At 42.5% G+C, this 12,970-nt stretch overlaps 1 protein-coding gene across 5 annotated transcripts in view; it reads right to left on the reverse strand.

Annotated features, from left to right (window-relative positions):
* Positions 1-12,970, reverse strand: part of ankrd12 (ankyrin repeat domain 12) — a 194,479-nt gene that overhangs the window by 148,779 nt on the left and 32,730 nt on the right. The window contains exon 1 of one of the 5 annotated variants that reach the window (XM_033019835.1): positions 2,077-2,182. The exons of the other annotated variants lie outside the window; for them this stretch is intronic. The gene's annotated coding sequence lies outside the window, so the exon portion shown is untranslated. Of the gene's footprint in view, positions 1-2,076; positions 2,183-12,970 lie in introns of those variants that run through there. 5 annotated transcript variants of the gene reach the window in all.

Below are 12,970 nucleotides of genomic sequence, written 5' to 3' on the forward strand. Positions count from 1 at the left end.
AACAAGGCTTACCAATTATGCTCGTACTTAGAGAATGTACCTTTTTTATTAAAAGTAGCTAAATAAGCATTACTAAAAAAAATAAAATGTTGGCAAACCTCCTCTTCCACCCTTATTTGAAATATGGTTCTTCTCCACATAATTACAAGCCAATGCTTTTTAATTAGATGCCTATTTCCTTTAGTTAATTTTACCGTACTCCATTCAAACACTAAACCACTATATTCATAAACAAGTCTCTGGATTCCAAATTAACCTCTGAAACAATCATGTGAGATTTTATTAACTGAAAATCTATTTGTGATCCAGTTTGAAAATGAAATATAACAAGTACAAGTCCCAAAATATAAAACATACTTTCCTCCAACTTCACCATCTTTGTATTCCCAGAATTAAAAAAAAAATAATCAGATGCAACATAAGAATTCTCTATAGCCAGCCTAGATAAGTCCAATCTAGATTTAATTTTCCAATAATTGAATACTTGGTCCTGAACAGATAGATTGAGAACATTTCCCTGTTTTCACCATGGCTGCTCAAGGTATCACGTTGTTCCTGTACAACTTGATGGCAAATTCCAACCTTACATTATAAACAAAGAATGGATGTTTTAATGTTTAAGAAGGAACTGCAGATGCTGGAAAATCGAAGGTGGACAAAAGTGCTGGAGAAACTGAGCGGGTGCGGCAGCATCTATGGAGCGAAGTAAATCAGTCTTCAGACTGATGTGAGGGGGGGAGAAGAAGAAAGGAAGAGGAGGAGCCAGAGGGCTGAGGGAGAGCTGACAAGGGGAGGAGACAATAAGGGCTACCGGAAATTGGAGAAGTCAATGTTCATGCCGCTGGGGTATAAACTGCCCAAGCGAAATATGAATTGCTGCTCCTCCAATTTCCGGTGGTGCTCACTTCGGCCATGGAGGAGGCCCAGGACAGAAAGGTTGGATTCGGAATGGGAGGGGGAGATGAAGTGCTGAACCACCGGGAGATCAGGTAGGTTATTGCGGACCGAGTGGAGGTGTTCGGCGAAACGATCGCCAAGCCTACGTTTGGTCTCACCGATGTAGATCAGCTGACTTCTAGAGCAGCGGATGCAATAGATGAGGTTGGAGGAGGTGCAGGTGAACCTCTCTTGCACCTGGAACGACTGTTTGGGTCCTTGAATGGAGTCGAGGGGGGAGGTAAAGCGACACGTGTAGCATTTTTTTGCGGTTGCAAGGGAAAGTCCCTGGGGAGGGAGTGGTATGGGTGGGAAGGGAAGAATTGACCAGGGTTTTACGGAGGGAGCGATCTTTGCGGAAAGCAGATGGGAAGATGTGGCGACTGGTGGGGTCACGTAGGAGACGGCGAAAATGACGGAAGACTATTTGTTGTATGTGACGGCTGGTAGGGTGGAAGGTGAGGACTAGGGGGACTCTGCCCTTGTTACAAGTGGGGGGGATGGGGAGAAAGAGCAGTGTTACGGGGTATTGAAGAAACCCTGGTGAGAGCCTCATCTATAATGGGGGAGGGGAACCCCCGTTCCCTGAAGAATGAGGACATTTCCGATGCCCTGGTGTGGAACACCTCATCCTGGGAGCAAATGCGGCGTAGGCAGAGGAATTGGGAGTAGGGGATGGAGTCCTTACAGGAAGCAGGGTGGGAAGAAGTGCAGTCTAGATAGCCATGGGAGTCAGTGGGTTTATAGTGGATGTCGGTCAGAAGTCTATCACCTGAGTGAGATCAAGAAATGGTAGGGAAGTTTCGGAAATGGTCCAGGTGTATTTGTGTGCCGGATGGAAGTTGGTGGTGAAATGGATGGAGTCCGCCCTTCTCAGCTCTCCCTCAGCCCTTTGGCTCCTCTTCTTCCTTTCTTCTTCCCCTCCTCCCACCCTACATCAGTCTGAAGAAAGGTTTCGGCCTGAAACGTTGCCCATTTCCTTCGCTCCATAGATGCTGCCGCACCCGCTGAGTTTCTCCAACACTTTTGTTTACCTATGGATGTTTTAATGTCTGTGTATCCTGTAAAAATGTACAGGCAGATTTTTGATAACCATGCAAAGTTTATATATTTTTCCATGAACAATACTGATAGAATTACCTTGCATGAGCACTTTAGGGCATTAACGTCCCACAGTAATCCCAAATATACGGCAAGCCATTTTGCAATAGTCATAATTCACTCACATTTTTTAAAACAGGGACATCTAAGAAAAGTGAAACGGCATGTTTAAAAATGCACCCTCCTATGTTTTAACACCAATAAAATTAGTTGTGACAGAATAATTACAGACTTACCAAATTATACATACAGAATAGGCTGGAAAGAAGGTGTTTAAAATGTAAAACTCTGAACTCTATAGACACTCCTACTTTCATCATTGTTGATTTCTTCACAATTAACACATTGAGAGTAAAGGGCCTGTCCCACTTGTGGTGCACCGTATGGCCGCGCGCGGCCGGTCCCACTTAGCAGCGCGGAGTTGTGCGGGGCTGGTCCCGACATCGCGCAGGGCTCCGAAATTCTTGCAGTGGCCGAAATCTTCGCGCACCAACGGCCTGTCGGCACGCAGGCGCATTGCGGTCGCATGCAGCGTCTTGACGGCATACGCCTAGCGCGTGGCGTTGCGCGATGACTTCACCGCCCGGCGTGGCGTTGTGTGATTACATCACCGCCCGACACTGTGCGACGCTCAAATTCAGTCGGCCCGCCTCCTGTCCAGCTGATAGGTAAGCATGACGCAAATGACCTCACGCTCGTACTTAGCGCGAACTTCGCGTGAACTCAGCTTCTGTTTGGTCGCACCAAACGCACGCAATTGCATGCAAGTGGGACAGGCCCTTAACTGTACACAAGGAAGTTAACTGGTGCAGCTACATTAATGCTACAGCTACAGGAGCAGGTCAAAGTCTGGGGATCGTATGAGTGACTCTGCAAATTTGCTATAACTTACAAAGCACATGCGCAGGATAAAGCAGCCATTTGATTGACATTCATTTATCCATGCTGAATATGCACTTGTTATCTCAGCATTTTCTCCACAATGGTGAAGTTACTTCACCAAGGTTTCCTTGACAGTAATACCTGAACACTTTGAGCAACAATGACTTAATCTTCACTGTAACTAAATAATTGAATGTCCTACCCAACAGCATTCTGGCAGTGGTCTTTCAACATACCACAACTCTTGAAATGGTCAGAAACATGACAGGACAGCAATAGGAAACCATCGAATCTGAATATCTCACTGAAGGGCCTGTACCACTATGGCGACCTAATTTGCAAGTTTAGGAGAGTTTGCACTCACCACAAACTCGCAGCATGGTCGACACGTGGTTACTGTAACTCCCCTTCATGCTCGAGAGGAGTTCCCGCATAATCGCGGCCTTAGTTTGATCGAGGAAACATTTTCAACAAGCTGAAAACTTTTCTGAGAGGAAAAATTGGTCGGCATGGAGAAAATAGATTCAATAGACAATAGGTGCAGGAGTAGGCCATTCGGCCCTTCAAGCCAGCACCGCCATTCAATGTGATCATGGCTGATCATCCCCAATCAGTGCCCCGTTCCTGCCTTCTCCCCATATCCCCTGACTCTGCTATTTTTTAGCCCTATCTAGCTCTCTTGTAAACATCCAGAGAACCCGCCTCCACCACCCTCTGAGGCAGAGAATTCCACAGACTCACCACTTTTTGTGAGAAAAAGTGTTTCCTCGTCTCCGTTCTAAATGGCTTACTCCTTTTTCTTAAACTGTGGCCCCTGGTTCTGGACTCCTCCAACATCGGGAACATGTTTCCTGCCTCTAGCGTGTCCAAACCCTTAACAATCTTATATGTTTCAATGAGATACCCTCTCATCCTTCTAAACTCCAGAGTGTACAAGCCCAGCCGCTCCATTCTCTCAGCATATGACAGTCCCGCCATCCCGGGAAACCTACGCTGCACTCCCTCAATAGCAAGAATGTCCTTCTAATGCGATTCTAGAATGTACGTTAACTTTGACATGCACGAAAAATGCTTTCTTGCTTTTCAACCACATTGCTGCAAATCTACATTCTCTTACCTATCCCAAATCAAGACGCCCTTAAGATCATAAATGACGGATAACCATCTCGGAGATGAGCTGAAACTGCATACCTCTATGTTGCAACCAAATATTCAATTGCTTTCCCACAAAATGCAGTCACAACAAAGTCATTAAAAGGTTAATTAACTTTAGAATTAACAATTATTTTTCATTTTCTTGAAGTTAGTACATAGTAGTTAGATTTTTACAAAATAATGTACATTTTGAAGTACATCTAATTGAAGTTTCTTGGATGCGGCCTTATTAGATTACAGCTAACTTAATGTGGCATTCCATCATGAAAAGGTTCCCCACCCCTGGACTAGCTGATTAGAAGTGTTTAATGTTGAAGCAGATTCTTTTTGAAGCATCAACGGACCAACAGATGAGAGAATCTGGGCACAGTGAAGGCCACAATCATGTCTTATGGTAAGGCATGCTTAAAGGGTCAGGTGGCCTGGGCTTGCTCCTATTTTCTTACATTCAATAAGCATGTTGAAATAGTCACCCGAGAAATATTGTTAGGGTGATAACATTTTGGCATTGATGAAAAGCTGCTAGCTAGATCATTGATTCAGTATCATAATGGCGGTAAAATCGTGGGGTTAAGTATGAAATAATGAACTATAAAGCAAACAGGAATACTCATACAATACAAACAAGGGCCAGGAAAGAAACAGGCAGGAATTATAAACCACACAGGACTACTGCATTTATTATTGATAAACTCCTGAGATGGACCACGGTTGCCAGAGCAACAGAGAACCCGAGCCATATGCCTCGATGTGTAAAATCAGCTAATCGCTGTTCTTGACATGCTCATAATACTTCAGTAAAGAAAGGTGTGAGGATTTAAGAATTAAAAATCAAACTTATTGTCATTAAATCGGAGGAGATTTAAAGAACTACTGATGCTGGTTTACAAAAAAGACACAAAATGTTGAAGAACACTGACAGGAAAAAGGGTCCCAACGCAACTTCACCTATCCATGTTTTCCAGAGATGCTGCCTGACCCACCGAGTGTCACCAGCTGTGTGTGTTGTTACATCAAATTTGTTTGATAATGTCACCCAAATGTCATGTCACATCTAAAGTACTGTGTTCAGTTTTAGTCACCCTGTCATAGGATTTCATTAAGCTGGAAGGAGTGCACGAATAAATGAGGAAGGTGCCATGACTTGAGTGGTGGAGCTATAAGGAAAGGTTGGGCACACTAGGACTTTATTCCTTGGAGCGCAGGAGCTGATGGGTGATATCATAGAAGTGTGTAAAATCATGAGTGAAATAGATAGGGTGAATGCACAGAGTCTTTTAACTTGGCGGAGGAATCAGAAACCAGAAGGTTGAGGTTTAAGGTGAGAGGGGCGTGATTGAGTCCTAAGGGAAAACCTTTTAACTCAATGGATGTATGGAATGAACTGCCAGAAGAGGTCATAAGGTCATAAGTGATTATAGAATTATGGTCACAGAGTTAGGCCATTCGGCCCATCAAGTCGACTCCACCATTCAATCATGACTGTTCTATATCTCCCTCCTAACCCCATTCTCCTGCCTTCTCTCCATTATCTCTGCCACCTGTATTAATTAAGAATCTATCTATCTCTGCCTTAAAAATATCCACTGACTTGGCCTACACAGCTTTCTGTGGCAAAGGTTTCCACAGATTCACCACCCTCTGACTAAAGTAATGTTTTCTCATCTCCCCCAAAAGAACATCCTTTAAAAGGCGAGTTCGGTATTCCGACTGCGCATGCCCACGTCAAAGGTCACTATACAAAAACAGCCCTGGAAAGCAGTGAAGCAGTGGACCTTCATTTCTTCTGTTTTTGCAGCTTTCATTCTTCTAGGTAAGAAAATATTGCTTTCAAACTATGAAATAGTTGTATTTATTGTTCCTTTGTTAAAAGCTAAGATTATTTTGTCGTTTTAATTGCTTTATGCTTTGGTGAGTGAGATCGTGCCGTCGACGGAGGGGGGGGGCGGGTTTTAGCTGGCAGTCTCCGGCCCATCGGGGAGCGGGGTTGGGCTGGAGTTGGCGCTTCTTCTCCGCGCTGGCTGTGGGCCTGGGGCCACTGGTGTCGTCGATCACAGCCAGCGCGGAGAAGAAGTGGCAACCCCAGCTCAACTGCCGCCGGGCCAAACCACATGCCCGGACCGATGACACCAGCCGCCACATGCCTGCAATTTGCCTGCAATTGTCCCATTGCTCGCTCAACCCTATTCATACTATAGTACTAGGTTTTACCATGTTTCAAGGTTTTCATAAACCCCATGGGATTTATAGGGCGGCACAGCGGTAGAGTTGCTGCCGCATAATGCCAGAGATCCGGGTTCGATCCTGCCTACAGGTAGTATCTGTGCGGGGTATGTACGTTCTCCATGACCGCGTGGGTTTTCTTCGGGTACTCCGATTTCCTCCCACACTCCAAAGACGAACTGGTTTGTAGGTTAATTGGCTTCTGTAAAATTGTAAATTGTTCCTAGTGTGGAGAATAGTGTTAGCATCCGGGGTGATTGCTGGTAGTGCAGACTCGGTGGACCGAAGGGCCTGCTTCTACGCTGTATCTCTCACCAAAATCTATCTAATTCAATAAAGAATTGGTCCTGTCCAAACATACATGTCTTCTGAGTGAGATTATTTTGCGATGATGACCCATTTTACACTATTTACAATGATTACGATACTGAACTGGCAACCAGCCACACAGCATCAGCTAGGGCAAGCTTGAGAGACCTTGCAGCCTACTTCTGCTCCTATTGTCTAATGTTCTAGTATTCCACTGGCCTGGAGCGTTGGGCTGGAGAGTAGAGTTTCAACCGTACATTTAAGTGATTATGTGAATCTGGAGCAAAATACCCTTAATTAATTTAGATAGTTATAGCATAGCTGAAGTCTTATGGCCACCTCTGGGCTCTGTACTTTATGAAGTATGTTAAGGCCTTAAACAAATTTACTAGAATATAATAAGGGTGGAGATTGTTGTTATGTGGAGAACCTATAAAACTGAGCTCTCCTACTGGCAAAAAAGATTTATGGATGATAAGAAGGATATTCAAACTCATCATGAGTTCAAATACTGTAAATCTTAAAAACCAATATCCAGTGATAGCAAGAGAGTAACCAGAAAATATTCAAGATAAAAACCAAAATAATAATGTGAAAGAGAAAAATAAAATTGGTGATTCGCTATGTTTAAGAACAAACTCTGCAAAGGATATTTTAACACAAGATTTCAAAATGAAATAAGATGAACATTAAAAAAGATAATTTAGCTGGGCATGGAGAAATGCAAGCACAGAAAATGATGGCTGAACAATCATTTGTTGCACTGTTTTACTATGGCTCATTTTTGGACTAACTAGTTCGCTTATGGTTTTTCCAAAAATGTATTATAAATCAGAATATGAAAGAATCTATTGGAGTATTAATACTGGTTTGAGACACACTGCTAGTACTACTTAGAAATAACATATTTTAGTAATCATGGAGCAAGTAGTGGAAATCATTTATATTGGAGGTGATTAGGATTCTAGTGATACCAAATTGGAAATACTCCAGTTCACGAAAATCATTGTGTGTAATGATACAAACATCATGAAAACTTAAAGGTAGACAAAACTGTGGGACTATAAGTTTGTGTTCAAGAATCTGAAAGGGATAGTGAACATTATAAAAAGTCTCTGCATTTTAAAATAACATTAAAACTAAAACAAGCAAATTAATGGGAACATTTGTTTAAACTTTAAATGTAACCTTTGTGCATCATTGTGGTATTTCCATGACCAGGTAAACGTGTCAAAATCCCATTGTGCAAAAATGATAAAAGTGCAGTTGAACCAAAAAGTCACATGCTCACCACTATGGCTTACTGAGAACAGTGATTCTGTTCTCTACATGAATCACAATTGTATCCATATTGATATTGTATGTAATGAGTAAAATGCTGCTTGTACACATAAAAGTATGGGAATTGTTAGGTTGAGAATGTAAAATGAAACATCTCAAAGTAAGTTTATCAATTAGCTAGAAGATAGTTTGCATTATATTTTTAGCTTATGCCTACAAGAAACTGGGAGCTATAACTACCCAAAAAAGCTGAAAACAACACAATGACTCAGGAGTATTGTGTAACTGAATGACTAGACAATTCTGCTGAAACATGTACTTCAGGTTTTCAACAATAGTGTACAGTTTTATGGCGTGTTTAAAAAAAAAAAATTGACACCAAGCAGTGGTTGTTAAACGACAGCACGAAGATTTGCAACGGGCCACAACTTTCAGAATGAGTGTCATAGCTTGGGTTGAATTTCTTTAAAGAATTAATCACTCTGACAACAGGAAGGTGAGCATTTACTACCCATTTTCATTTGCATGCTTCAGTCACTTTGTTTAGTGGGTGTGAGTGAGTTTGGGTGCTGTTCTGAATCAACCACATTGCTATGGATCTGCAGGTTTCCTTCCCTTAAATGAAGGGATGCAAATGAATCAATGGTCTTTTAATGCCAACATGTGGCTTCTATGGTCCATTGATACATGCTTCTTCAGATTACTTAAATGACTTGAATTGGAGCACGATGCTACTGCACCCCGGCTTAGAAACATAGAAACATAGAAATTAGGTGCAGGAGTAGGCCATTCGGCCCTTCGAGCCTGCACCGCCATTCAATATGATCATGGCTGATCATCCAACTCAGTATCCCGTACCTGCCTTCTCTCCATACCCTCTGATCCCCTTAGCCACAAGGGCCACATCTAACTCCCTCTTAAATATAGCCAATGAACTGGCCTCGACTATCCTCTGTGGCAGGGAGTTCCAGAGATTCACCACTCTCTGTGTGAAAAAAGTTCTTCTCATCTCGGTTTTAAAGGATTTCCCCCATCCTTAAGCTGTGACCCCTTGTCCTGGACTTCCCCAACATCGGGAGCAATCTTCCTGCATCTAGCCTGTCCAACCCCTTAAGAATTTTGTAAGTTTCTATAAGATCCCCTCTCAATCTCCTAAATTCTAGAGAGTATAAACCAAGTCTATCCAGTCTTTCTTCATAAGACAGTCCTGACATCCCAGGAATCAGTCTGGTGAACCTTCTCTGCACTCCCTCTATGGCAATAATGTCCTTCCTCAGATTTGGAGACCAAAACTGTACGCAATACTCCAGGTGTGGTCTCACCAAGACCCTGTACAACTGCAGTAGAACCTCCCTGCTCCTATACTCAAATCCTTTTGCTATGAAAGCTAACATACCATTCGCTTTCTTCACTGCCTGCTGCACCTGCATGCCCATTTTCAATGACTGGTGTACCATGATACCCAGGTCTCAGCTGCATCTCCCCTTTTCCTAGTCGGCCACCATTTAGATAATAGTCTGCTTTCCTGTTTTTGCCACCAAAATGGATAACCTCACATTTATCCACATATCCACATGATAGAGGGATGAAAATTATCAAATAAAAACTGTTAGACTGGTAGAAAACAAATCTTCTTTGGGCCACAGCAGGTAAAGGAGGACAATTCTGTTTCTGTGGACAGTAGTTTAGTTTAATTTAGTGATAAAACACGGAAACAGGCCCTTCAGCCCACCAGCGATTCCAGCACACTAAAGCAATCCTACACACTAAAGAAAATGTACAATTTTACCAAGCTAATTACCCAGCAAACCTGTACATCTTTGGAATGTGGGAAGAAACCTGAGATCCCGGAGAAAATCCACACAGGTAACGGTACAAACTCCGTACAGACAGTACCCATTGTCAGGATCAAACTCAGGTCTCTGGCGCTGTAAAGCAGCAACTCTACTGCTGCGCCACTGTACCTGCCAGTAGCTGGGCGATTTGCTTGACTTGCATTTATCAAAGTATATTTTACTGGATTCATTGCAAGTAAGATCAGATCTTTAAAGACATTATTAAAAATCATATTCCTGTCAATTCTAGCTACCCAGGATGCCAAATTAAACTAATCCGGTCTGCCTGAACATGGTTAGTATCCCTCTGTTCCTTGCCTGTTCATATTGGTAATGGTCTAAATTACGTCTTAGACATTACTATTGTATTTGTCTCCGCCACCTCCACTGACAGCACTTTGCACTGAGCACTATGTAAAAAAAAGTTTTGTAAATCTACTTTACATTTTTCCCTCTCATCTCAAACATGCACTTTAGTGTTTAATATTTTCTGAGAAAAAGATTCTCACTATCTACCCAATCTACAATTCTCAAAATTTTACATACATCGGTCTCCCCCTCAGCCTCCGATGCTCCAGTGAAAACAACCAAAGTTTGTCCTACCATTCTTTAGAGCTTAAGCACTAATCCAGGCCATATTCTGGTGATCCTCTCATGCAACCTTTCCAAAGTTCTCATGTCACCTTTAATGTGGTGTCCAGAACTAGTCATGATACTGCAAAAATGGCCTAACCAAAGCTTTATACAGCTGCAACATAACTTGCTAAATTTTATATACAGATTCAGATTCAACTTTATTGTCATTGTGCAGTGTACAGTACAGAGACAACGAAATGCAGTTAGCATCTCCCTAGAAGAGCGACATAAATATGAGCAATAAATAAATAAATAAAACAATACGGTGCTCTAGCTGATGAAGGCTCAGACTCTGAAGAAGGATCTCGACCCAAAACATCACCCATTCCTTCTCTCCAGAGATGCTGCCTGTCCCGCTGAGTTACACTAGCTTTTTGTGTCTATCTTTGGTTTAAACCAGCATCTGCAGTTCCTTCTTACACAAAACCCACGTTCCTTAGCAAAAAAATTAACTCTTGTCATTCCCTACAATTTTCAGTAGATATACAGAATGGTACAACTGGCAATTTAATGTTACAGTGTCACACAAAATTCACAACTAATTTAAATCAGTTTCCATCAGTAAAGATTAAACTGCAAATAAATGCATCCAAAGTGCATCATTTATATTAAATTTGTAATGTAGAATCAATTGCATATTCAGTTTTTACAAATACGTTGCTCAAAAACAGTTCTTTCCAACTTTCAACCTCAACTTGAAGCTCAACTATCGACATTCCAGCCTCAGCACTATACCCATAGGTCTTCCAGACAAGACCCCACTCCATTCTATTCAATTTTGCCCAGAGTTTGTTGCTGTATGTAGGCAAATCGACAAGGTTATAGCAGGTGTAGGAAAGAACTGCAGATGCTAGTTTAAATCAAAGGTAGACACAAAATGCTGGAGTAACTCAGCCGGACATTATCTATTATGCCATTTATTCCAGAATCAAAATAATGTACCTAATATATGGAAATGTTTATCTAAATATGTATGGAAACTGTCACTCTTTTCTATTGGTTCTGCTCTAGTGCCAGAATTTTTGTGGGGAAATCTTACATGTCTTGTAAAAAGAGATTCTGCTATTTCAACTGTCTGGGGCATGCTGGGTTTTAAGTCAACCAGATGCAGCGAGTACATTGTGGTGTGCTGCATAGTCTTGCAAATAAAAGAGCTGCTAAGGAAACAAGGCTACCTGCAATCAAATGACCACGAGGCAGGCTCTGAAGTGCACCATGCATAAGAGGAGCAAGGAGATTACAGCGACATCTTTGCTGAGCATTCTCACCCTGGCAGAGGCAGGCAGGCATTATCTGAACAGGATACTAGGAACCTTCTCTCTCTCTCTCCCCCTGCAAAGACATAGTCCTCGATGCAAACCCATTGATTTTTTCCATACGCAGGGCTCTCGCTTAACTTTTTTCCCCTGTTGCCAGCCGGGCAACCTCGGCAGCTTTTTAGGTTGCCAAATGACAGTTTAGGTGGTCATTTAAGATGGCTTGCATGACGCGTGCGATAATGTGCTCGGACGAAGTGCGTAGTTACCAGTCGGAATTATGCTCAATGAAGCATTCACATATTATTTCTGCTTCAAATAAAGTCACAAACTAAACATATTCATCAATCAAGACATGATATTTACCACAATGACATGCAGCAAAATTACAATACAATATCTCATCTCTTTTTTCACGTTGCAATGAATGCAATTTCTATTATCTCTTTTCACTTCCAAACAAAAATATGGTTATTCAGCGTATGATCAACCTCGGTGAGACCAAGCGCAGGCTTGGCGATCGCTTCGCACAACACCTCCACTCAGTTCGCAAAAACCAACCTGATCTCCCGGTGGCTCAGCACTTCAACTCACCCTCCCATTCCGAATCCGACCTTTCTGTCCTGGGCCTCCTCCATGGCCAGAGTGAGGCCCACCGCAAATTGGAGGAACAGCACCTCATTGCTTGGGTAGTTTACACCCCAGCGGTATGAACATTGGCTTCTCCAATTTCAGGTAGTCCTTGCTTTCTCCCTCCTTCCCTTCCCATTCCCAGCTCTCCCACAGCCTACTGTCTCCGCCTCTTCCTTTCTTTTTCCCGCCCCTCCCACCCCTCCCGACATCAGTCTGAAGAAAAAGGGTCTCGACCCGAAACGTCACCTATTTCCTTCGCTCCATAGATGTTGCCTCACCTGCTGAGTTTCTCCAGCATTTTTGTCTACCCATTCACACAAGTTCTGTTATCCCACTTTCCTCACCCACTCCCTGCACATTAGGGGCAATTTTACAGAGACAAGTTAACCTACAAAGCCAATGCATCTTTGAGATGTGGGAGGAAACCCACATGCTTGCAGGGAGAAATGTGCAAATTCAACACAGACAGTGCCCGAGAACAGGATCGAACACAGATCTCTGGCAGCAAGTCCACCAGCTGTGCCACTATATTTTATTTTCCAACACACAAAAAATTATAGGTTGATAACTTTGGTTACTAAAAAAAAAGAAACTATCCATTTTCAGTCTTAAATCTCTAAGTGACGCTATGTCCCCTTTACAGCTACTGTATGTTTTAATTCAGTTCAAGGCTATTGGGGCAGTACATTGGCCATAAATTTGCTGCCTAAAATTGCCAGAGAC

This window comes from Amblyraja radiata, chromosome 4 (assembly GCF_010909765.2).
Source record: "Amblyraja radiata isolate CabotCenter1 chromosome 4, sAmbRad1.1.pri, whole genome shotgun sequence".
In the NCBI taxonomy this organism is placed as follows: domain Eukaryota; kingdom Metazoa; phylum Chordata; class Chondrichthyes; order Rajiformes; family Rajidae; genus Amblyraja; species Amblyraja radiata.